Source organism: Miscanthus floridulus, chromosome 13 (assembly GCF_019320115.1).
Source record: "Miscanthus floridulus cultivar M001 chromosome 13, ASM1932011v1, whole genome shotgun sequence".
Classification (NCBI taxonomy): domain Eukaryota; kingdom Viridiplantae; phylum Streptophyta; class Magnoliopsida; order Poales; family Poaceae; genus Miscanthus; species Miscanthus floridulus.
In genome coordinates this window covers 77,227,238-77,249,927 of record NC_089592.1, presented here as the reverse complement: position 1 = coordinate 77,249,927, position 22,690 = coordinate 77,227,238, and the positions used below count along the sequence as shown (strand labels likewise).

Sequence of the window (22,690 nt, the reverse complement as noted above, 5' to 3'; positions counted from 1 at the left end):
AGAACAGCTCAGCCACAGCCAAAAAAAAGAAAAAAGAAGAAGATATGACTGGTTCTCATCTCAGCCAGCAAATGGTTGGCTTTATGATTGCATTTGTAATTTTATTTTATATTCCCTGATAATCCCACTTTTCATGATTTTTTAAGCTGGCGACATATATACCACCTTCAACGCTTCCTTAGGTAGTAGGTACCGTTTGGTTTTGGTTGCTAATCTTGATAAAAATGATCTGATATGTTTTATTTGTTTGGATGAGATTCTAGGATTTTTATTTAGTTTAGATTCTAAAAACCTCATGGTAACTAAACCGGGACCTTATCTGACTGGACGATTGGATCCCTCCATCGCGTCACCCTCAGCTGGCTTTCGTTGTTATCCCCCAGCCACAGGTTTTGCCCTCCTCCGTCTCCCAAATTCCCAGTCTCGTAGCCTGCACTGCATCTGCTTGCGGCACCAGTTCCTTCCTCTGTGCTAGCTGCTCGCAGGTCGCACCGCATCTCCTTCAACGCGCGCTCCGAGTCGCACTCTCCTTTCTCTCAATCTCTCAGTGCCGTAGTGCGGCAGTGCAGTACGACTGTTCTCGCACCTTCCGTTCACGCAAGCGCAACCTGTTCCTCTCGTTGTCTCAGATCCCCGCCACGCCTCCTCCTCGTCCACCGACCACCACTCTCCCCTGCAAACGGGATAAGAGGAAGAGAAACCACGCGGCGAAAGGAACAGGAGTACACGAGTGAGTTCCTGCCCCGGCTAATAGAATCTTGGTAGCCAGCCATGGATATACTGCTAGGTTCCGGGAGATTCTTGGCGCGACGGCCTCCCCTCGCGCTCGTCCCTCGCTGCTCTCGAGGCTCCCCGGACAAAAGCGGCAGCGACAAAGGTAAGCGTTCTGAACTCCTGAAGTCCTGATAGCTGTCACTGTCAAGTTCTTTGGTGGCTACCGTACAAGTGTTTGGTGAAATGCCGCAGTGGATTACGTACCTGACTAGTAGCGGTGTCAGTCAGTCTAGCGTTGTGATCAAAGCGTGAGTATGGCTGATTAGAGATACAGTACGGTTTGAGTTGCCCAGTCATCACATCAGGAATTCAGGATGCAACTGCCTGCTTTCCTCGTTTATAGGTTGATGTGATCTGTTTATCTGATCGCGTAGGGCTTTGTGTGCTAAGATTGTTTGAGTTGGATGATGCTTGCTTCAATTTCAAGAGGTGCAGATTTTGGTGGTTGTCTGCAACCTTACCTTAAGACAACGTATGTATAATTTGAGTTTGACGTAAAGAAATGTATTAAGGCGAAGAAAAATCAACGATGCACCAATTGTGTAGATGGTCCTCATGTTGGTGTTCATTTCCCTCTCCGAGTGTCTGGGTGAGGTTAACAGTGCACAATCCAGCAGTTAGGTCCTGAGTAATCATAAACAATTTGTGTTCCATTTTTTGGTCTTTGACACGATGCGAATTTTGCTTCGCTGTAATCGAAACCTTTTCTCTCTTTTTTTTAAGTGTCAGCACTGTGATGGTTTTGAAGAAGAGAAAACAGTGTTTCTGCCTTCTGGAGATTTTCACACTCGAATTTGCATTGTTTTCCGTATAGTGCCTAATCCCTTTACACAAAAAGTCACTGATTTTTTTTTGAGCAACATCACCGGGGGAGCTGAGAGGCTCCACCTGAATATACTTGGCTTTGATGCTGCTTATCCATTCATTTGCTTTGGTGGATAGTTGGTGATGATGATTTATGAATTTCCATCTTATAGTTGGTTTTAAAAGTCTATTCTACGGCTAGAAGGTTATGCATGACCTGAGAAACCTCTCATGGTCAGAATTTTGTTGCTGTACTAATGAAATAATACTAGATGACTTGGGGCTCTCCTGCAAAACAAAACCACAGGTATGCAAGGAGAGATGGACCACTGTTCTAATTCACAAACTTTGCTCCCATCAACCTGAAAACACAAAGGATATTACTTTATATTGTTCCTTTGCACAGGATGTTTGGGCAACATCTAACTGGATGTAGATGGCTAACTGTAGCTCTAGTCTGCAATTGCAAAAGACCTCCTGAAAAGTGTTGGTAGTGGATTCTAGTGTTAGTTCCGGTGGAAAGGAGAATGGAAGCGAGTGCCATCGTTGCTTACACCTTGTGAAACCGTTGGAATACACCAAACCATAGTGTATCAAAACTCGAATGTGACAACAAGATAGCATCTACTACTTCATCAGGGAGGATATTGCTCAAAGAAAGTTAGCATTAGGAAGTTAAAACCTTTTGTATCCCGGGTTCGAGTCACGGTCTCCTCGCATTGCACAGGCGAGGGTAAGGCTTGCCACTAACACCCTTCCCCAGACCCCGCACAGAGCGGAAGCTCTCTGCACTGGGTACGCCCTTTATAGATTTTGATCGTTTAGATCTCCTGATGTGACCCACTGTAATTCAGACGTCTGCTGGAGCAAATGGCTTAGTTTGAATCCACCATACTGGAATTCAGTACTCGAAATTCAAAGTTGGTTCCTAGAGCTGACAGCCACTGGACTCCCCCGTGCTCCTAGTAGTGTGGACGATCTGGAAACAATGAAACAGCAGAATTTTCCGTCGTTGAGAAAAGAACGAAAGCTTGATCTTTGAAGAAATCCATGACCAAGTAGTCTCCTGGAGCATGTTGAGCATCAGACCTTTGTCCACTTTAGTTGTAAACTCAGTTAGTGAGTAGTCAGTTTTCCTCCTCCCTTTCTTTTGCCTGGCTGGTGGTCTACCAGCTTAAGAGGCGATGTGCTTGTATTTCTGACTCTCCTTATTAATACAAGCCAGCTATAAGCTGGTACTTCAAAAAAAAAGTTGACCCACTGTACCTTTTAAAACTTCTCACTTTCCTTTTTTATTAAGATGGCACCATTCCTGCCTTCCTTTTTAAACAAGAAAAAAAATTGCACTTCTTATCTGTTCATAGTTAGTTTATTTTAGATACCGTTATGAAGGTAGCAATAACCATTTCTTTTCTTCCTCGTCAGGTGAAACCTCTACTGACTGGGACAAGGCATGGACTACCTTTAAGAAGAAAGGGAAGAGGACCCTCTTTTCTGATTTCTCACCAAACAAGTATGTGACCTAGAACCCACGGCACAGCGAGTATCCATTGTCAGACAGTCTGTTCGCTTGGTCGTATTTGGCTTATAAGACATGGCTTATCAGCCAACGAACAGTATTTTTCTCTCACACCAAACCAGCCATAAGCCAAACAAGTCCAAACGAACAGGGCGAGAAGAGGTTGATCCAATCAAGAGAACTGAAAGATCTAACTTGATGCTGTGGACAAGTCCCCAGTTTACCTTGGTGGGGGCAATTATCATCGTCTTGACATTACTAATCTATACACTAGTTGTTCCTCCCAAGTAACTGCAGAAATGACAGCTAGGAGGTGAGCTGTAAACTAAGATTTCATCTGGGAAGTCTGTATTGTACATTTTTACGTGTATTATACCAACTATAGCAGTATTGCTTCAATTGTCAATCAAGTAGATATAACACCACGTTCATTCCATTCTGAAGGTTTTCTTCAATTGTATACTAAATGGCTGCTCTCTGAGTCTTTATTCCTTCATTATAACGAAGAATATTTGGGTCAGGTAGAATAATATGTTGGTCGGTATTCAATAGTCACAATACATGTTGATGCTCCTGATGTAACTTTTGTGCATGTTCTCACTTCTCCGCAACTGCAATGTGTGATCATCGAATATTAGCTGTATTAATCTGTGAAGGGTAGTTTGTAGTGTTGGGACTGTTTGGGCAAGTAGACATGTGCAAAGTATCAATTGGAAACTGATGGACACATGAGAATCACGTTTCTTATTACAGAAAAATTCAAGTCAAACAAGACAGATCAAGGCAGACAAGAATCTTGCTTAGAGGTAAAGCTATGTAACTAACCTTGTTTCCTAGGCCCTAAATAATTGGCTTATGTCTCTTGTGTTGGAGGCATCAGGATGGTGTGTTTTAATATTTTGTTGAATATATAGAGGAAATGCAATTGCAAAATAACATATCTAGGCTCTCAGGTTATGTTGAAGACTTTGGTCGTTACATCTTTATATGAAGCATCTTGGATCAAGTCAAACTTGCATCCTTCAGACTTGAAACACTTTCCAAGTTTTAACTCTTGTGTGCTGTTGCATTGTCGGTCCAGTAAAAAGAGATTGGTGCGGTTCTGAAATTACAAACCATAATTTTTAGCATTCTTAAGATAACAGACTGTTTAGAGCATCTGGAGTTGGTTGTGTTACCTTCAGTCCTTCACTAATGACCAAAAAAAAAAACAGTTTACATTTCAGCTGAAAACAGTGCAGAACATATAACTTACAATGTTGTTTTATGAATTATTACCGTGAGTCCGTGATAGTTATTATTTTTGTCTCTTGCTTTTGTTGCTATCGCACTGTGTTTAATTCCAGACAGTAGCAAACAGAAAATTGGGTAGTGTTTAGTTGGCGAAATTTTTGGCGAAATGGTACTGTAGCATTTTCGTTGTTATTTGACAATTAGTGTCCAATCATAGTCTAATTAGGCTTAAAAGATTTGTCTCGTGAATTTCGTCTAAACTGTGTAATTAGTTTTATTTTTTATTTATATTTAATGCTTCATGTATGCATCCAAAGATTCGATGTGACGGGAATCTTAAAAAATTTTACAAAATGAAGTGCAACTAAGGTCCTGTTTGGTTTCCATAAGTCAGGTGACTTATTAAGTCATGTGACTGAAAATCAGTGACTTATAAGTCATGCCTGTTTGGTTGTAGATGACTTATAAGCTGTGGGCCCCACGTAGAAAAGGGTGGCTTATAAGTTTTAAGCAGGGCTAAACCAACTTAAAACTTATAAGCAGGAGTGACTTATAAGTTGGTGATGTTTGACAAAATAAGTCACTTATTTCACTTTTTAACTTATAAGTAGGTGACTTATTTAGAACCAAACAGGCCCTAAACAGGGCCTTGGTCCATGCAGCCTGTTTGGGAGGCCGTATCGTATCGTGGATTATTTACTGCTGGCTAGTTTGATGTGAGAGAAAAACACGGTTCCTGACTGAAAATTTACGATCATTTACGAGCAAGCTGATGCCGATGACCAAAGACTTTTCTTTCCCTGTGTGAACGGAATAGATGGATCACACAGAGGGGTAGCGTGTCATTCAAGTCAACTGCTCTCTGGATGACCAAATAATTTCTTCTAACAACCTCCATCTGTACCTGTATTTTAGTGGCTCATTGATTGTGCATTATTAGGGATAAACAAGCTAAGATTGAAAGAACAAAGTGGTGGAAACTGAAAGGGGAGACGTCAGAGGTATTTAGGGAAAGGGTTATCAAAGAGGGCTCTTGGAAGGAAGAAAATGACATAAACAACATGTGGGACAAGATGGCAACCAACATTCGGAAGGTAGCCTCAGAGGTGTATGGAGTAACCAAAGGAAGGGGACGCGAGGCTAAAGATACTTGGTGGTGGAATGAGGAAGTCCAAAGGGCTATTAAGGAGAAGAAAGAATGCTATAGACGCTTGTACCATGATAGGAGTGTGGACAACATAGAGAAGTACAAGGTGGCAAAGAAGACTACAAAGCGAGCTGTAAGTGTGGCAAAGGGTAGAGCGTACGAGGATCTTTACCAACATTTAAGTACGAAGGAAGGAGAGAAGGACATTTATAGGATGGCTAGGGTTCGTGAGAGAAAGACACGGGACTTCAACCAAGTTAAGTGCATTAAGGATGAAAGGGAGCATCTCTTGGTGAAGGAGGATGAGATCCGACATCGATGGTAAGAGTATTTTAACAAATTGTTCAATTGTGAGAATATGGACACAACCTTTCAGTTGGATGACTCTTTTGATGACACCAATAGGCGCTTTGTGCGGAGAATCCAAGAATCTGAGGTCAGGGAGGCGTTGAAAAGGATGAAAGGAGGTAAGGCGATGGGACCGGATGGTATCCCAATCGAGGTGTGGAGATGCCTCGGGGACATAGCTATAGTATGGCTAACCAAGCTGTTTAACCATATTTTTCGATCGAACAAGATGCCTGATGAGTGGAGGAGAAGTATATTGGTACCGATCTACAAGAATAAAGGGGATATTCAAAGTTGTACGAATTACCGGGGAATTAAGTTGATGAGCCATACTATGAAGCTATGGAAGAGAGTTATCGAGCATCGCTTGAGAGCAATAACGCGGGTCTCTATGAACCAATTTGGTTTCATGCCCGGAAGGTCAACCATGAAAGCCATTTTCTTAGTAAGACAAGTTATGGAGCGGTATAGGGAGAAGAAGAAGGACCTACACATGGTTTTTATTGACTTGGAGAAGGCTTATGATAAAATACCAAGGAATGTTATGTGGTGGGCTTTGGACAAACATAAAGTCCCAACGAAGTACATCGGGCTCATTAAGGACATGTACAACAATGTTGTGACTAGAGTTCGAACAAGTGATGGAGACACGGATGACTTCCCGATTAGGATAGGACTACATCAAGGGTTAGCTTTGAGCCCTTATTTGTTTGCTTTAGTGATGGATGAGGTCACAAGGGACATACAAGGGGACATCCCTTGGTGTATACTTTTTGCGGACGATGTAGTGCTAGTTGATGAAAGCCGGACAGGAGTGAACCAGAAACTGGAGTTATGGCGGGAGACTTTGGAGTCCAAAGGTTTTAGACTCAGTAGAACTAAAACTGAGTATATGAGATGTGACTTCGGCACTACTACTCGGGAGGAGGAAGATGTTAGTTTGGAAGGTCAAGTAGTGCCTAGGAAGGATACCTTTCGATATTTAGGATCAATGCTACAGAGGAACGGGGATATTGATGAAGATGTTAGCCATAGAATCAAAGCAGGGTGGATGAAGTGGCGGCAAGCGTCTGGTGTCCTATGTGACAAAAGGGTACCACAGAAGCTAAAAGGCAAGTTTTATAGGACGGCGATTAGACCTGCTATGTTGTATGGTGCAGAATGTTGGCCTACGAAAAGACGACATGTTCAACAGCTAAGTGTCGCGGAAATGCGTATGTTGCATTGGATTTGCGGTCATACAAGAAGGGACCGAGTTCGGAACGATGATATACGTGAGAGATTAGGGGTAGCGCCAATTGAAGAAAAGCTTGTCCAACACCAGTTGAGATGGTTTGGACATATGCAACGGAGACCTCCAGATGCACCGGTGCGTAGCGGAATCCTAAGTTAGGATACTAACGTGAAGAGAGGCAGAGGAAGACCGAAGTTGACTTGGGTAGAGGCAATAAAAGGAGACTTGAAAGGATGGAATATACCCAAAGACTTAGCCTTAGATAGGAGTGCTTGGAAGACAGCTATTCACGTGCCTGAACCTTGATTGCTTCTAATGGGTTTCAACTCTAGCCTACCCCAACTTGTTTGGGACTTAAAGGCTTTGTTGTTGTTATTGTTGTTGATTGATTGTGCATTATTGTACAAGTTATCAAACAGATGCCTTAGTTTATGTCTGGTTTTGGGGCACTTGCAAGGTCCACGAAGGCGCGTTTAGATGCAAAAATTTTTGGGTTTTGGCTACTGTAGCACTTTCGTTTGTATTTGGTAATTAGTATCTAATTATGGACTAATTAGATTTGAAAGTTTCGTCTCGCGATTTCTCACTCAACTGTGCAATTAGTTTTTTTTTCGTCTACATTTAGTACTCCATGCATGTGCCGCATGATTCGATGTGACGGGTACTGCGGCAAAAAATTTTGGGAACTAAACGGGCCCTAACAAAGAACCAGAACTGAACTGCATAATTCTATCTGGCATTAGCAGTGAATCTCTAGTTTCTTCTCCTGTTCTTGTCTGGAGACCAAATTCCATTGCTAGATATTGATTAATGCTTAGACCATGTACAATCACCATGGGGAATTGGACAGCCAGACAAGGGCATAATTTTCTATGGCAAGCCAGCTGGATTGCTGATCAGAGAATCTAGCCAGTCGTAGTCCCAACATTTTTTCAGATCAGCTTTGTGACTACTCTACCCAAACACTGAAACATCAGATTGGCTGGTGGCCATTGTTCTTGTAAGGCCTTGTTTAGATCCAGCCTGTAAAGTTTTGAGGTGTCACATAGGGTGTTCGGATACTAATAAAAAAACAAATTACAGAATCCGTCAGTAAACCACGAGACGAATTTATTAAGCCTAATTAATCCATCATTAACACATGTGTTACTGTAGCACTTTTATTGTCAAATTATGGACTAATTAGGCTTAAAAGATTCGTCTCGTAAATTAGTCGTAAACTGTGCAATTAGTTATTTTTTAGTCTATATTTAATACTCCATGCATGTGTCCAAACATTCGATGTGACAGGGTGTGAACTAAATAAGGGTGTCGGGTACCACGAGAAGGGGTCCCCTAAGCAACAATCGAAAAAATCGCTTAGACCCTGTCAAAGTCAAAGCCAAGGGACAACTATTGGCCAAACCCCGACCATGTCCGAAGCCACCTACTCTCTGCCTCGCTAGAGGCCTCGCACGGAAGGCCTCGGACGGCCTACCGAATCTCCGCCTCGCTAGAGGCCTCGCACGGAGGGCCTCGGACGGCCTACCGATTTTCCACCTTGCTTGAGGCCTCGCGTGAAAGGCCTCGGCCGGGGAACCGATTCTCCGTCTCGTCCGAGGCCCCGCGCGTACAGCCTCGGACGAGACGCCGATTCTCCGCCTCGCTCAAGGCCGGCTCGGCAAGACAACCCCGCCGCCTCTGCCTCGACCAACTTCTCGAACAAGATGTCACGTCCGCCCGGCGCGTTCGACCACTCCCGCGATATCAGCCGAACGACGGCTCGACACAGCGGCGTGGCCGACTGGACGCCAGTCACATCGAAGCCATGCCGTCCAGGACAGGACAAGGCGGGGGTTACCGGCCACTATGCTTAGCGTTGTGCCCACGACCGGCGCCCGTACTGCGCTGTGCTATCTAACTCCTGCTCCAGGGACAACGCGGCGTGCGGAGTCAGGTCCGGGTTACTATAGCCTCAGAATCAGTGTACAAGACCAACTGCTCCCTCCATGCCTCGGCAGTCTACTTCAGGGTCTCGGCAACCTCGGGATTCACGCCTGCCGAGCCCCCCACGACGGCTCAGCCTCGGCACCAACTGAGCCTCGGCTCTTTACACTATCAGCACACAGCAACCGGCACGTCATCCGCCATGCCCTGCGTCTGGCTATCACTGGAGCTCCCACGTCACACAGGATCGGGCATGGCCGGCGTGTTGCTCCAGTGCATCAAGGACATGACCGCTCCATCAACCATACCGCCACAGTAACAGGCTACAGGGCTTGGACATGCCGCCTCTGTTCGCAGGACGTCGCATAGCGAACGCATGTATCACCCTTGACCCCCCTTCAACTATAAAAGGGAGGGACCGGGGCCGTTTCTGGGGGAGGCGCATAGGCAGACGGACGAACTCACTCACTCACGCGCAAGCAACGCTCTGTAACACGCACATTTACCCGCTGCCTGAGATCAACATCTCAAGCAACTCACACCGCTCCACGCAGAGACCTGGGACTAACTCCCTCTCTTGCCTTGCTTGTAACCCCCTACTACGAGCATTTTGGTGCAAGGAATACAAGATCGATATCTCAGACTTGACATAGGGCACCCATCGCCCGAACTAGTATAAAACTTGTGTCTCTTTGCATCACCATCTAGGATTAGGGACACGCAGTGCATTTTTACTAGTTGGTTGAGGGCCCGTCGGTCCGAAACACCGACAGTTGGCGCGCCAGGTAGGGGGACTGTGTGTCAGCTTCATCTCCCTAACGAGTTTCGGATGGCAGATCCCGTACGACCACTGCATCTTGGCACGGTGATCTGGTTCGGGAGCCTAGAGTTCATGTCTCTAGGATGTGAGTACGATATGGTACTTCTCACACCCTGAGCCCCACCGACCGATGGCGGCATCACGCACCCACAGCCTAGGCATAGGCAGCGCCCGAGCAGCCGCTCTCGTTGCGCTCGCCAGGCACGACGCGAGCGGGGCCACCCCGACACCACGTGAACTCAGGGCGACGTGGCGCGCTCCACCGATATCCCACGCCCAACTGTTGGCACAAGGTCCCTGGTTGGGGACCTATCTAGCCTGAGCCTGGATAGGGGAAAGACGCCGGTGGCACACGATGATGCCCCGTCATCAAGCTCTGCCTCGCCACGTCCTGAGGAGTCGACTTCGGCGGAGCAAAGCCTGGCGATGGCACCATCCCCATACCCATTCGGGTTGAGAAATGCCACCACCACCTATGCTTCCGCCTACGCTTCTTCTCACGCAGAGTCCTCGGGACGCCACCAGCGCTTCGCCCTCGACTTTGGCACCACGACTTCGACTCACACCCACGCCGACTCCTCGGAGGAGGATGAGGCGTGGGTCGGAGCAGACTTCTCCGGACTTCGTGACCCTGAAGCCATGAGCCGCTTCCTAGCCGCAAGCAACTACTACTTCGGCTACTCCGACTTTGACGACGGAAACACTTACGATCCCACTCGTGAGTGCTTCCACGTTGGACTCAGGATGCCGAGCACGGGCGATGAGGATGAGGGGGCAGGCAATCGTACCCCGCTTCACCAGGGAGCAGGCGATGCTACACCTTCACACGTTGTCCCACTGGCAGCGCAGAATGAGAGCCTTGCCCCTAGACAACTTCGACGCCCAGACCTAGAGCAGCTCTGTGAGCTTCAGGCCAAGGTCGAGCAAGACCGACTCCTTCTACAGCAGCTCCGAGACACTCTCGAGCAGGAGCAGCAGGGTCTGCAGCCTGAGGAATACCCCGAGCCGAGCCACAGGGTTTACACCGTTCTTCTTGGTCTATGGGGCCAAGGCCATCCTCCCCACTGACTTAGAGTACAGTTCCCCGAGGCTTCAGGCCTACAACGAGCAGAGCAACCGCACTACCCGTGAGGACACCCTCGACCAACTAGAGGAAGCCTGAGATGTTGCACTGCTACATTCGGCCAGATACCAGCAAGCTCTATGACGCTATCAAGCCCAGCGCGTTGAAAGCCGAGACCTGAAGGTGGGCGACCTGGTGCTGAGGCTGAGGCAGAGCAACAAGGGCCACCACAAGCTGACCCTGCCATGGGAAGGACCATACATCATCGCCCAAGTGCTGAAGCCCGGGACTTACAAGCTAGCCAACAAGAAGGGCGAAATCCTCACCAATGCTTGGAACATAGAACAGCTACGTCGCTTTTACCCTTAAATTCCCAAGCATTGTATACTTTGTTTCTTGAAATACAATTAAGAAGCGTTCTTTAATTGTTCTAATTTTCCGAGAAACCCGCCGAGCCCATCATGGGCCTCGGCATTACGATAACACCATAAGGGAGACTCAACTCTGCCTCTGTAGAGGTGCCCACTGCGGGGCTCGCACAAGACACGGCTCTGCCTCTACAGAACTGAGCCTCCCTCGGGGGCTAGAAGGGGGGACTCCCCCCTAAGTCCCACGCACCATTTTTTAGTCGTTTTTCAAAAAAATTCCTACGCCAAACTCCCTAGCTTGCTCTGACAAATCGATTGTGAAAAACCTAAGGACCGAAAGACTGTCTCAAGGCCGCTCCCTCACCACCTTTTGCCCGAGGGGCAGCTTAGGCTCCGAGGAAGTTTTTTGCAAAAGATTTGTTCAGAGACGAGACAGAGGGCAGAGGCTCGAAAATACAATGAAAAACGATTAAAGAAGCGTAGACGTATGATTACTTTAAAAAGGCCTCGATGGCCACCAGCGTTATGGTAGGGTAACATAATCCCTAATCTAATTACACGGCCTCTTGGGCCCAGGTCAAGGCTCAGGGTCTCCAGCATCGGCAGACGGCGTAGGAGGGACCACCTCCTCTTCGAACAACTTGGCCATCGCTGTGTCGGGGCCCTCCGCCACCTCCATCAGCTTCGCTACCTCCTTGTCGGTCTCCCCGTCATCATCAGGCAGGATGTTGCCATCGCTGATGGCCTTGAGGTCGACGTCGATGTAGTGCGAGGCGATGACGGCTAGAGCGCGCTTAACGCCCGTGTGCAGCGCCCCTCAGAGTCGCTCGCGCACTTGGCCGCTCAACACAATCAGGCAGCTCTCGAGGGAGCTGTCTGACTGGACCCCCTCGACCTCTAGGGCCTCGCAGGTGGTACGGGCGGCACTCTTCAGCGCGCAGTGCTCCCCGATCTCGGTCTCAAGCACCGCCTGCACTACGACGGAGGCCTCGGCTGCCCGAGTGACCTCCTTCTCCAACTCTACACCAAAAGAAACGGAATGGGGTTGAGCGTAAAGGAAAACAAGCCAAATAGGGGCCGAAGCCTATGGGTCTCACCCTCGGCCTTCTCCTCCCAGCATCGGGCCTCGACCCGAGAGGCCTTGGCTTTCTCCTTCCAGCGCTGGGCCTCGGCCCGAGAAGCCTCGGCCTTCTCCTTCAGGCGCTGGGCCTCGACCCGGGAAGCCTCGGCTGCCCTGGAAGCCTCTTCCTCCAGCTCCGCATCACACCAGGGAGTTAGGGGGCGAACGCAAGAAAAACAAGTAAAACAAGGGGAACAGGACTCACCCTCGGCCTTTCCCCTCCAGACCACAGCCTCGGTCCAGGAGGCCTCAGCCACCTTGAGGGCCTCATCCAAGGTGCCTTCCGTCAGCTAGTGCGCACCCTGCTCCATTCCTAGCTGTCCAGCAAGGGCCTTGACAGAGGCCGTGGCTTCTCCAGCCTGGGACATGAAGGCGTCCCAATCACCGGCCACGTGGGTCACCTCCTCCTCCAACTCCTTGACCCGCGACCTGCTCCTGAGCCACCGCCGCCGCAGCCTTCATATCGGCACCGCATAGGCGGAGGTCCTCCACCTCCGCGCTTTGCGCCGATAGGAGCTTGTTGGCGTGAGCGAGCAAGTCTTTCTGTCGCTGGAGCTAGTCCCAGACGTCCCTCTCCCGTCGGAGGAACACTGACTTCCCAAGGGACCAGGTCTCGAGCTCCTGGATAAGCAGAACAGGGGTCATGCACTGCGAAAAAACTCAGAAAAAGACAACACCGCATGAGAAAGGGAGGCGCGTACCTAGGCGACCCCAGGCAGATCGTCGGCCACGACGGATAGCGTCGTCCACAGCGATCGCTCCGCCAGCTGGCAGTATTGCTCGAAGGTGTCCCAGCGCCCCCCTCGGCCGTGTCCTCAAGGGCGAACAGAGGCTCCCCCTCAGGGTTGTCCCGGCTCCGCCACAAGACACGCGGGTGGTCCCACCCGTGGGGCTCGGGTTGCACCCGAACGAGGGCCGAGCTTCCCTCACCGGAGGCTGGAGCAGGCTGCTCCATGGTGCTGACCGCCTCGGCATCTGCCCCCTCCCTCCCTCAGGAAGTATCGCTGGAGGAGATCAAATGGACCTCCACTTCTCGGGCGCTCTCCTGCAACAGCGGCAGGCCTTGGACCAGGGGCGGTACCGAGGCCTCCGCCATCTTCATCTCCACTTCCTATGCTGCTGGCTTCACCGCGCTCATGTCGGCCTCTGCCACCCTGGCCTCAGTGGTCCCGGGGGCTCCGGCCTCCGCCATCGTGGCCTCGGTGGTCCCGGGGGCTCCGGCCCCCGCCAACACGGCCTCGGCGGTCCTGGGCACCCCGGCCTCCGTCACCTCAGCCTCGGAGGTCCAGGGGGCCTCGCCCTCGGTGGCCTCGGCAACTGAGGGTGCCTCGGCCCCATCTGACCCACGGGCCTCGGCCTCACGGGGCGGAGGCGCTCCCTCCCCCGTCTATGTTGAGGCCACCTCGACAGCCTCTCCTTGGGCGACCGGCTCCTTCGAGTCGGCCCTCGCCGATGCCGCGCCACGTTGTATGGCGGCTTGCGCCTCCACCACCCAGTGGGCGGTGGAGCTAGGGCTCACCTTGAGCGCCTTAAGTGGTGCCAAGGCGGGCACATCCACAGGACGCTTCCGGCTGAAGACAAGATACTTACGGGGTCAGCGTGCGACCGAAGAACGAACAGGAAATGCTGCAACTCTACCGAAAAAACACTTACCTCGAGCGGGGCTGCAACCGCTTTGGCACGGTGACCCTCCTCTGCGAAGGCGGTGGCGGCGGTGAAGGCATGGCCTCTGTATCCATCGGTGCAGCCGGTCCTCGACGGACCCCGCTGCCCCCTCAGTCCTCTACGGGGGCAGTTGCGTCGCCCCCACCGCCACCTGCTCCACCTCTGCCGCCGAGCCCACTGGGCTGATGGCGCACTTCCCAACGCCCGTGCCTCGGGTGTCTCGGACTCGGCCCCGGGGCGGGCGATCGTCGGCCCCGAGGCGTCTCCTCCTCCTCCTCCTAGGAGCGCCGGGCCGCTCGCCGATGCCCCGGGTGCAGTCTCCCCTACATCAAGGAGATGGTCTGGGGGACCCCGCCCTAGCTCGCTCACGTCATCACCGCTCGAAGAATCCATCGACAGTGACGACAACGGAGACGCCTCCACCGGGAGGCCCTCCTGCCTCTGCCGCTGGCGGCGTTTCTCCAGCTCTTCACGCTCAAGGGTCTTCCTCTTGCGCTTTGCCTACTCAGCGTCCTTCCGCTTCTTCTACGCCTCGGCATGCGCCCAGTTTGCCGCCCGCCGCGCTGCGTCCTCAGGAACGGGCGGCGGGGAGGCTCGCACATCTCTCATCCCCTAAAGGAACAGCGAACGCAAATAAGGGACTAGAAAACAACAAGGAATGAGGAGGCCTTGGGGGTTGCAGTGGTGCGTGACTTACTAGGGAGAGGTGAAGGGTCGAGATGGCGACTAGAGGGGGGGTGAATAGTCTTTTCTAAAACTTAATCACGTCGGCTAACCGATATAAGTGCGGAATTAAAACTATCGGTCTAGCCAAGACTATACCCCACTATATGTGTTCACTAGCACCTTACAAAGATAACAATTACAAAGGTGCCGGACTAGCTAGAGCTCTCCTAAACAATTCTAGGAGCAAGGTTACACAAACCTATGCCACTAGTACTTTAAGCGACAAGGGAGCTCCTACACATGCTAGTAAGCAAAAGCACAAAGCCAACTAAGCTCACTAGCTATGCTCAATAACAAGGCAACCAATGCCTAATTAGAGAGCGCAAATACTTAGCTACACAAACTAAGCAATGTGACTAACAAGGTTACTAAAACCAAATTAGCCACGCAAGGGAGCTACTTCTATGCTACACAAGCAAGAAGGTAATTAGCAAGCTACACAAGCTATCTAATTACTAGAGCAACTACACAAGCTTAATATGTATAAAAGTAATTGCAAGCTTGTGTAATGGGGATGCAAACCAACGGGAAGAATAAGGTTGACACGATGATTTTTCTCCCGAGGTTCACGTGTTTGCCAACACGCTAGTCCCCGTTGTGTCGATCGCTCACTTGGTGGTTCGGCGGCTAATTAGCATCACCCACTAAGCCCGCACGTCGGGCGCCGCAAGAACCTACCCCTTGAGTGAGGGTAGCTCAATGACATGCTCTACTAGAGTTGCTCTTCGTGGCTCCCGCGGGGCGAGCACAATGCCCCTTACAAGCACTTCTCCGGAGCGCCGCACAAGCTTCTTGCGCGCTTCGACGGAGACCACCACCAAGCCGTCTAGGAGGTGGCAACCTCCAAGAGTAACAAGCACCACCGGCTTGCAACTCGATCACCTAGTGCCACTCGATGCAACCTCACGATGCAATCGCACTAGAATCGCTCACTCACACAATCGAATGATCACTATCAAGTATATGTGTGATGGAGGGCTCCCAAGCACTCACAAGCATGGACACTAAGTCCCTTGAGGTGCTCCACCCCAGCCATGGCTGAGGGCCACTTCTATTTATAGCCCCAAGGGCTAAACTAGCCGTTACCCCTTCACTGGGCAACGGTCGGGCTGACCGGACGCTCCGGTCGTGTTGACCGGACGCTAGACCTCAGCGTCCGGTCGCCCACAGACGACCACGTGTCCCGGTTCCAACAGTCACTTGACCTGACCGGACGCTCCAGCTTCAACTAACCGGACGCTGAACCCCCAGCGTCCGGTCGTTTCCAGTAAGCTCCCGAGCATGACCGGACGCGTCCGGTCGAACGCGATCGGACGCAGCCAGCGTCCGGTCACTCTCTAGCTACTGCGTCACCGTACGTCAGCGCGACCGGACACAGTCTTCCAGCGTCCGGTGCATTCAGATCCAGCGTCCGGTCAGTTGACCGACGCCGGCATCTTCGCGACCAACTTGTTTTCACTTCTAACTTCTTCACCCTTTGCACCAATGTGCTAACCACCAAGAATTTGCATCCGGCGCAATAGAAAATAGACATTCCATTTTCCAGAAAGCGCCGAATCCCGCCTCGCAAGCTCGGCGAGAGGGAGAGAGGGACCCAAACCCATCTCACCCCTGCAAACACCACCTCCTTTGTAAATGTGCCAACACCACCAAGTGTACACCACTATGTGTATGTGTGTTAGCATTTTCACAATCATTTCACAAAGGATGTTAGCCACTCAACTTGCCACGCCACTCGATCCTAGCGACAATGCAAAGTTAGATCACTCGAGTGGCACTAGATGACCGATATGCAAACAAGTTTGCCCCTCTTGATAGTACGGCCATCTATCCTAAACCCGGTCATAAACTTCTCTACACACCTATGACCGGTGAAATGAAATGCCCTAGGTTATACCTTTGCCTTGCGCATTCCATTCCATCTCCTCTAATGTCGATGCAACACATGCACCAACACGATCAACAATGATATGATCCACTTCATATCATCACATGATCATATTGGTTCATCGATCTTGACTCTACTTGCTCTTCACCGTTGCCATCGTCCATCGGCGCCAAGTCTTGCTCAAGCTTCACCGCCACGCGGTCCATCACTCCAAAGCCTTCGACTTGCCCTTCACGCTTGCAACCGGTCCATCAAGCCAAGTCTTGTCTTGATCTTCTCCACCTTGATCACATGACTCAATGTCATGTCTCATGTGCATTTAAGCTCCTTCATCATCACATGTGTGAGCTTTGCAACATCTCCAAGCCATTTTCACCTTCATGGTATATGTTGCTCACACACATGTACCTGTGGACTAATCACCTGTGTATCTCACATAAACATAATTAGTCCACCTAAGTTGTCACTCAATTACCAAAACCAAACAAGGACCTTTCAAGAGGAACCCCCGCGATGGGCGCATCGTGATGGGGGTTAGGCCACCGCTCCTTAGCTTCTCCTCCACCATCTCCCTCACCCGACGAAGAATCTCCTCGTCAGAGAGGGCAGAGGCGGATATCCGGATGCCCTCGATCGGCTCATCCGGTCTCATCTCAAATAGGCGCCACCGCCGAGCCATCAGCGGCAGCACCCTCCGGTGGTGGAAGGCAGCCACGACCACAGCTGCCATAAGGCAGCGGCTCTGCAGCCTCTCTAACCCCTCCAGGAGCGGCTGTAGCTTGGGCTGATCCTCCTTCGAGATGCCATACTTCCACTTCTTCGGATAGCTCTCCATGATCCACCCGGTGTAGGGGGCTTCCACCGTCGTCATTGCGAAGATAGAACCAGCTGGTGTACCAGCGGTGATTGGTTGACGTGAGCTGGGGTGGGATGTACAGGTGCTGATGGTCCTGGCGCACTTGGAGAGTGCAAACCACCAGCCCTCACCACCTTCCTCATGCCCGATGTGCCCGTCGGCTTGGTGGTATGCCCTGCCCGGAAAAGGTGGAGCCACAGCTCCCAATGGGGAGCAATCCCCAGGTACCCCTCGCAGACGGCGACGAAGATGGCCGCCTACGCGATGGAGTTGGGGTTGAAGTTGTGGAGCTCCACGCCGTAGTAGTGTGGGAGCGCCCGCATGAATCGGTCCACCGGCAAGCCGAGGCCGCGCTCGTGAAAGGACACGAAGCTCACGACGTAGCCGTCGCGTGGCCTCGGCTTCGGCTCGCCCGACGGAGTGATCCACTCTGGCCTGTTGGGGTCGGTAACTGGACGGAGAAGGCTATTGTCGACGAGCGACTGGAGTGTCTCCACGGACACGTCGAACTGACCCCAAGGGTCCGCCTCAATGACAACGGCGCCGGCCATGGGTGCGACGGAGAATACGACTACGACGGTGAGCCTCTCTTGCTCTCTCTACCTCGCCTCTCTCTCTTCTTCTCCCCGGCGCTCTCTGTTCTAGCAACGGCTCAAGGGCGGTAAAGGTGAATGCAGGTAGGGTAAGGAGGGGAGGGGCGAGGCTCGTTGCGTATTTATGCAGGAAGGAGGCGAAACGAGCGGGCGATGAAATCAGGAAAGTTTCCCCTAGATCCAGCACAGTTAATCCAGATCTGATTTTACCGCCCACGTACCCACCTTTTCCTCATTAATCGCGTGAACAGTTATGTTCCATCCGCTGACACGGCGTCGTGTCCGACCGCTGCAGTGGCAGGCGCCGTTTCGCCTCCCCGAGAAAATCGCCTCAAAAGGCGCGCCTGCTGTTGTCAAACCAATGGGGGGGAATATCCCACACCCAATTTCTTTCAGACGAAGGAACTGGGCGCCGAGCCCGTTACGGTCCAGGGGTTCGAAGGCTGGGCCCCTAAGGGTTTCGACAGACGCCCCAGGGCAATAGAGTCAGGGATGACTACGGGCGAGCCCATACGGGGCCAAGACCCAAGCAAGTGAAACGCTTGGGACGCCCTAAGTCATGTCCGAGACCGGCAGAGAGGTCTCCGAATGGGATCCCACTGTAAGGAGGCACCGAGCCACCAGGGCCCATCGAATGGCCCCAGCACCCACTAGAGAAACCCTCTGGTACTCTTAGAGTGCGTCTCTGGACCGCTAGCCGACCCCTAGTGAATGGGGCACGGGCCTCCACTCGGACTTACCCGATAACAGCTCACCGGAAGTGCCACCGCTCATGCCCATCGAAGGTAGCCTAGCATATTCCACCCCTCCTTTCGAATGAAAAGGATGCGCGAGGGTCATACAAAAAGTCAGGGGAACCCCTGACGGCCCTCTCGCTCCGTGCAGAGGCTAGGGGGCTCTTCCTGCAATCTTACCGAGACCCAGCGACCCAGGCTCGCACTCGAGGGGGCTCGGCAAACAACCCCTCCTTCCAAACGAAAAGGGTGCACGAGGGTCGTACAAAAAGCCAGGGGAACTCCTGACTGCCCTCTCGCTCCGTGCAGAGGCTAGGGGGCTCTTCGTACAAACATGTCGAGACCCTGCGACCTAGGCTCGCACCCGAGGGGGGCTCGGCAAATAAACCCTCATGTGCGAGGGGCGCACAAAAAGCCAGGGGAACTCCTAATCGCCCTCTCGCTCCGTGCAGAGGCTCGGGGGCTCTTCCTGCAACCTTGCCGAGACCTAGCGACCCAGGCTCACACTCGAGGGGGCTCGGCAAACAACCCCTCTGTCCAAACGAAAAGGATGTGCGAGGGTCGCACAAAAAGCCAGGGGAACCCCTGATCGCCCTCTTGCTCCGTGCGGAGGCTCGGGGGCTCTTCCTGCACCCAGGACGGAAACAAGCAACCCAAGCTCGCACTCGAAGACTCAAAAAACGCGATAAAGGGCATCGAGCCCATTACGGTCTAGGGGTTCGAAGGCTGGGCCCCCGAGGGTTTCGACAGCCGCCCTAGGGCAGCAGAGTTAGGGACGACTATGGGCGAGCCCATGCATGGCCGAGGCCCGAGCAAACGATCGCTCAGGACGCCCTAAGTTATGTCCGAGATCGGTAGGGAGGTCTCCGAATAGGATCTCACCGTAGGGAGGCACCGAGCCACTGGGGCCCATCGAACGGCCCCAGCACCCACTAGAGAAGCCCTCTGGTACTCTTGGAGTGTGTCTCTAGACCGCTAGCCGGCCCCTAGCGAATGGGGCACGAGCCTCCACTCGGACTTACCCGATAATAGCTCACCGGGGGTGTCACTGCTCGCGCCCACCGAGGGTAGCATGGCACCCTCCACCCCTCCTTCCGAACAAAAAGGATGCGTGAGGGCCGCACAAAAAGCTAGGGGAACCTCTGACGGCCCTCTCGCTTCGCGCAGAGGCTAGGAGGCTCTTCCTGCAACCTTGCCGAGGCTCAGCGACCCAAACTCGCACTCATGGGCTCGGCAAACGCAATAAAACCCCTCTCACAATGCAAGAAAAGCCCCTGGAGGAATAAATCCACTCCTCCAGGGCCTCGGGGGCTACACCCGGTGGGTGCGCTCACGCGCACCCATCAAGGCCTCGAGTACGAAACACCATCCCGCCAGGAGCTGCTGCGAGCCGAGTCTCGATAAAACCTCAAAGAGAGCGCTCACACTCTCCCTGAGGCTCGGGGGCTACTGTCGGGTACCACGAGAAGGGGTCCCCTAAGCAACAATCGAAAAAATCGCTTAGACCCCGTCAAAGTCAAAGCCAAGGGACAACTATTGGCCAAACCCCGGCCATGTCCGAAGCCACCTACTCTCTGCCTCGCTAGAGGCCTCGCACGGAAGGCCTCAGACGGCCTACCGAATCTCCGCCTCGCTAGAGGCCTCGCACGGAGGGCCTCGGACGGCCTACCGATTTTCTGCCTCGCTCGAGGCCTCGCGCGAAAGGCCTCGGCTGGGGAACCGATTCTCCGTCTCGCCTGAGGCCCCGCGCGTACAGCCTCGGACAAGACACCGATTCTCCGCCTCGCTCAAGGCCGGCTCGGCAAGACAACCCCACCGCCTCTGCCTCGACCAACTTCTCAGACAAGATGTCACGTCCGCCCCGCGCGTTCGACCACTCCCACGATATCAGCCGAACGATGGCTCGACACAGCGGCGTGGCCGACTGGACGCCAGTCACATCGAAGCCATGCCGTCCAGGACAGGACAGGGCGGGGGTTACCGGCCACTATGCTCAGCGCTGTGCCCACGACCGGCGCCTGTACTGCGCTGTGCTACCTAACTCCTGCTCCAGGGACAACGCGGCGTGCGGAGTCAGGTCCGGGTTACTATAGCCTCGGAATCAGTGTACAAGACCAACTGCTCCCTCCACGCCTCGGCAGTCTACTTCAGGGTCTCGGCAACCTCGGGATTCGCGTCCACCAAGCCCCCACAACGGCTCGGCCTCGGCACCAACTAAGCCTCGGCTCTTTACACTATCAGCACACAGCAATCGGCACGTCATCCGCCATGCCCTGCGTTAGGCTATCACTGGAGCTATCACGTCGCACAGGATCGGGCGTGGCCGGCGCGTTGCTCCAGTGCAACAAGGACAGGACCGCTCCGTCGACCATACCGCCACAGTAACAGGCAACAGGGCTCGGACATGCCGTCTCTGTTCGCAGGACGTCGCATAGCGAACGCATCTATCACCCCTGACCCCCCTTCAACTATAAAAGGGAGGGACCGGGGCCGTTTCTAGGGGACGCGCATAGGTAGACGGACGAACTCACTCACTCACGCGCAAGCAACGCTCTGTAACACGCACGTTTACCCGCTGCCTGAGATCAGCATCTCAAGCAACCCACACCGCTCCACGCAGAGACCTGGGACTAACTCCCTCTCTCGCCTTGCTTGTAACCCCCTACTACGAGAATTTCGGTGCAAGGAATACAAGATCGATATCTCAGACTGGACGTAGGGCACTCATCGTCCGAACCAGTATAAACCTTGTGTCTCTTTGCATCACCATCCGGGATTAGGGGCACGCAGTGCATTTTTACTAGTTGGTTGAGGGCCCATCGGTCCGAAACACCGACAAAGGGCTAAATCAGATTTGATTGCTGGTAACCATCAAAGATGGCTGATTATTCCCATGTTCTTCACATTGCACAGTTGTCACTTGGCTGGCAATGCAGCCACAGATACCATGGAGGTTGAATCAGAGGCCATGCAGCACAATGCACTGCACACAAGACGGGAGTCTTTTTGGACTGAACGCAGGACAGATTGAGGATGTGTTTAGTTGGTGAATTTTAGGAATTTGGCTACTGTAGCACTTTCGTTTTTATTTAACAATTATTGTTCAATCATGGACTAATTAGGCTCAAAATGTTCGTCTCGCAATTTCCAACCAAACTGTGCAATTAGTTTTTTTTTCGTCTACATTTAATGCTCTATGCACGTATCGCAAGATTCGATGTAATGGCTACTGTAGCACTTTTTGGGAAACTTTTTGAGAATTAAACAAGCACGTCATCAGTCTTTCTGAGCTGAACAGTAGTGTATTAGTTTTCAGACTCTGAAAGGTGAGTACAAGCCCAGAGCGATTCTAGAACTTGAGAGGAGCTCCTTGCTTACCAAGGAAGCTTGGCGCCTTGGCCCCCACTCTTCCCAATCCTGTCCCCTACATCTCATCTGCTCTGCAGCTATAAAATGGCAAAAAAGCCTTCGCCTGCCGCCGTCACTCACTCACTCTGACATCAGACACAGCACAGCTCACGGCTCTCCAGTCCCCAGAGTCCCGTGCCTTCCTGAGCAAGAAGAAGCCACCCGCGGCGGCGATGGAGCGGCAGCAGGAGGCGGCGAGGCGGACCCTGCCGCGGCGCGGGCAGATCAAGGCGCGCATCTTCGCGAGCCTGTTCCGGGGCGTCGTCCCCGAGGCGCCCGCGCGCAAGGAAAAGGAATGCGGCAAGAACAAAGATGGCAGTAACAACCGCCGCCGCGTCTCCCCCGGTGGCTGATGCGGCTCGAGGGAGGCAAGATAGTACGGAGAATCAAGACGTGGGGCTGCGATAATCCCGCCAAGAAATGCTGCAGCCTGCAGCGCCGGTCCTTCGGGGATGGGATTGGGG

General features: G+C 52.3%; 1 long non-coding RNA gene across 1 annotated transcript; it reads left to right on the top strand.

Annotated features, from left to right (window-relative positions):
* Window positions 1-428: 428 nt before the first annotated feature.
* On the top strand, window positions 429-21,824 carry LOC136501323 (uncharacterized). The gene is made up of 3 exons (XR_010770220.1): window positions 429-877; window positions 3,004-3,903; window positions 21,732-21,824. It is a non-coding gene; the product is annotated as an uncharacterized lncRNA (long non-coding RNA).
* Window positions 21,825-22,690: the final 866 nt, after the last annotated feature.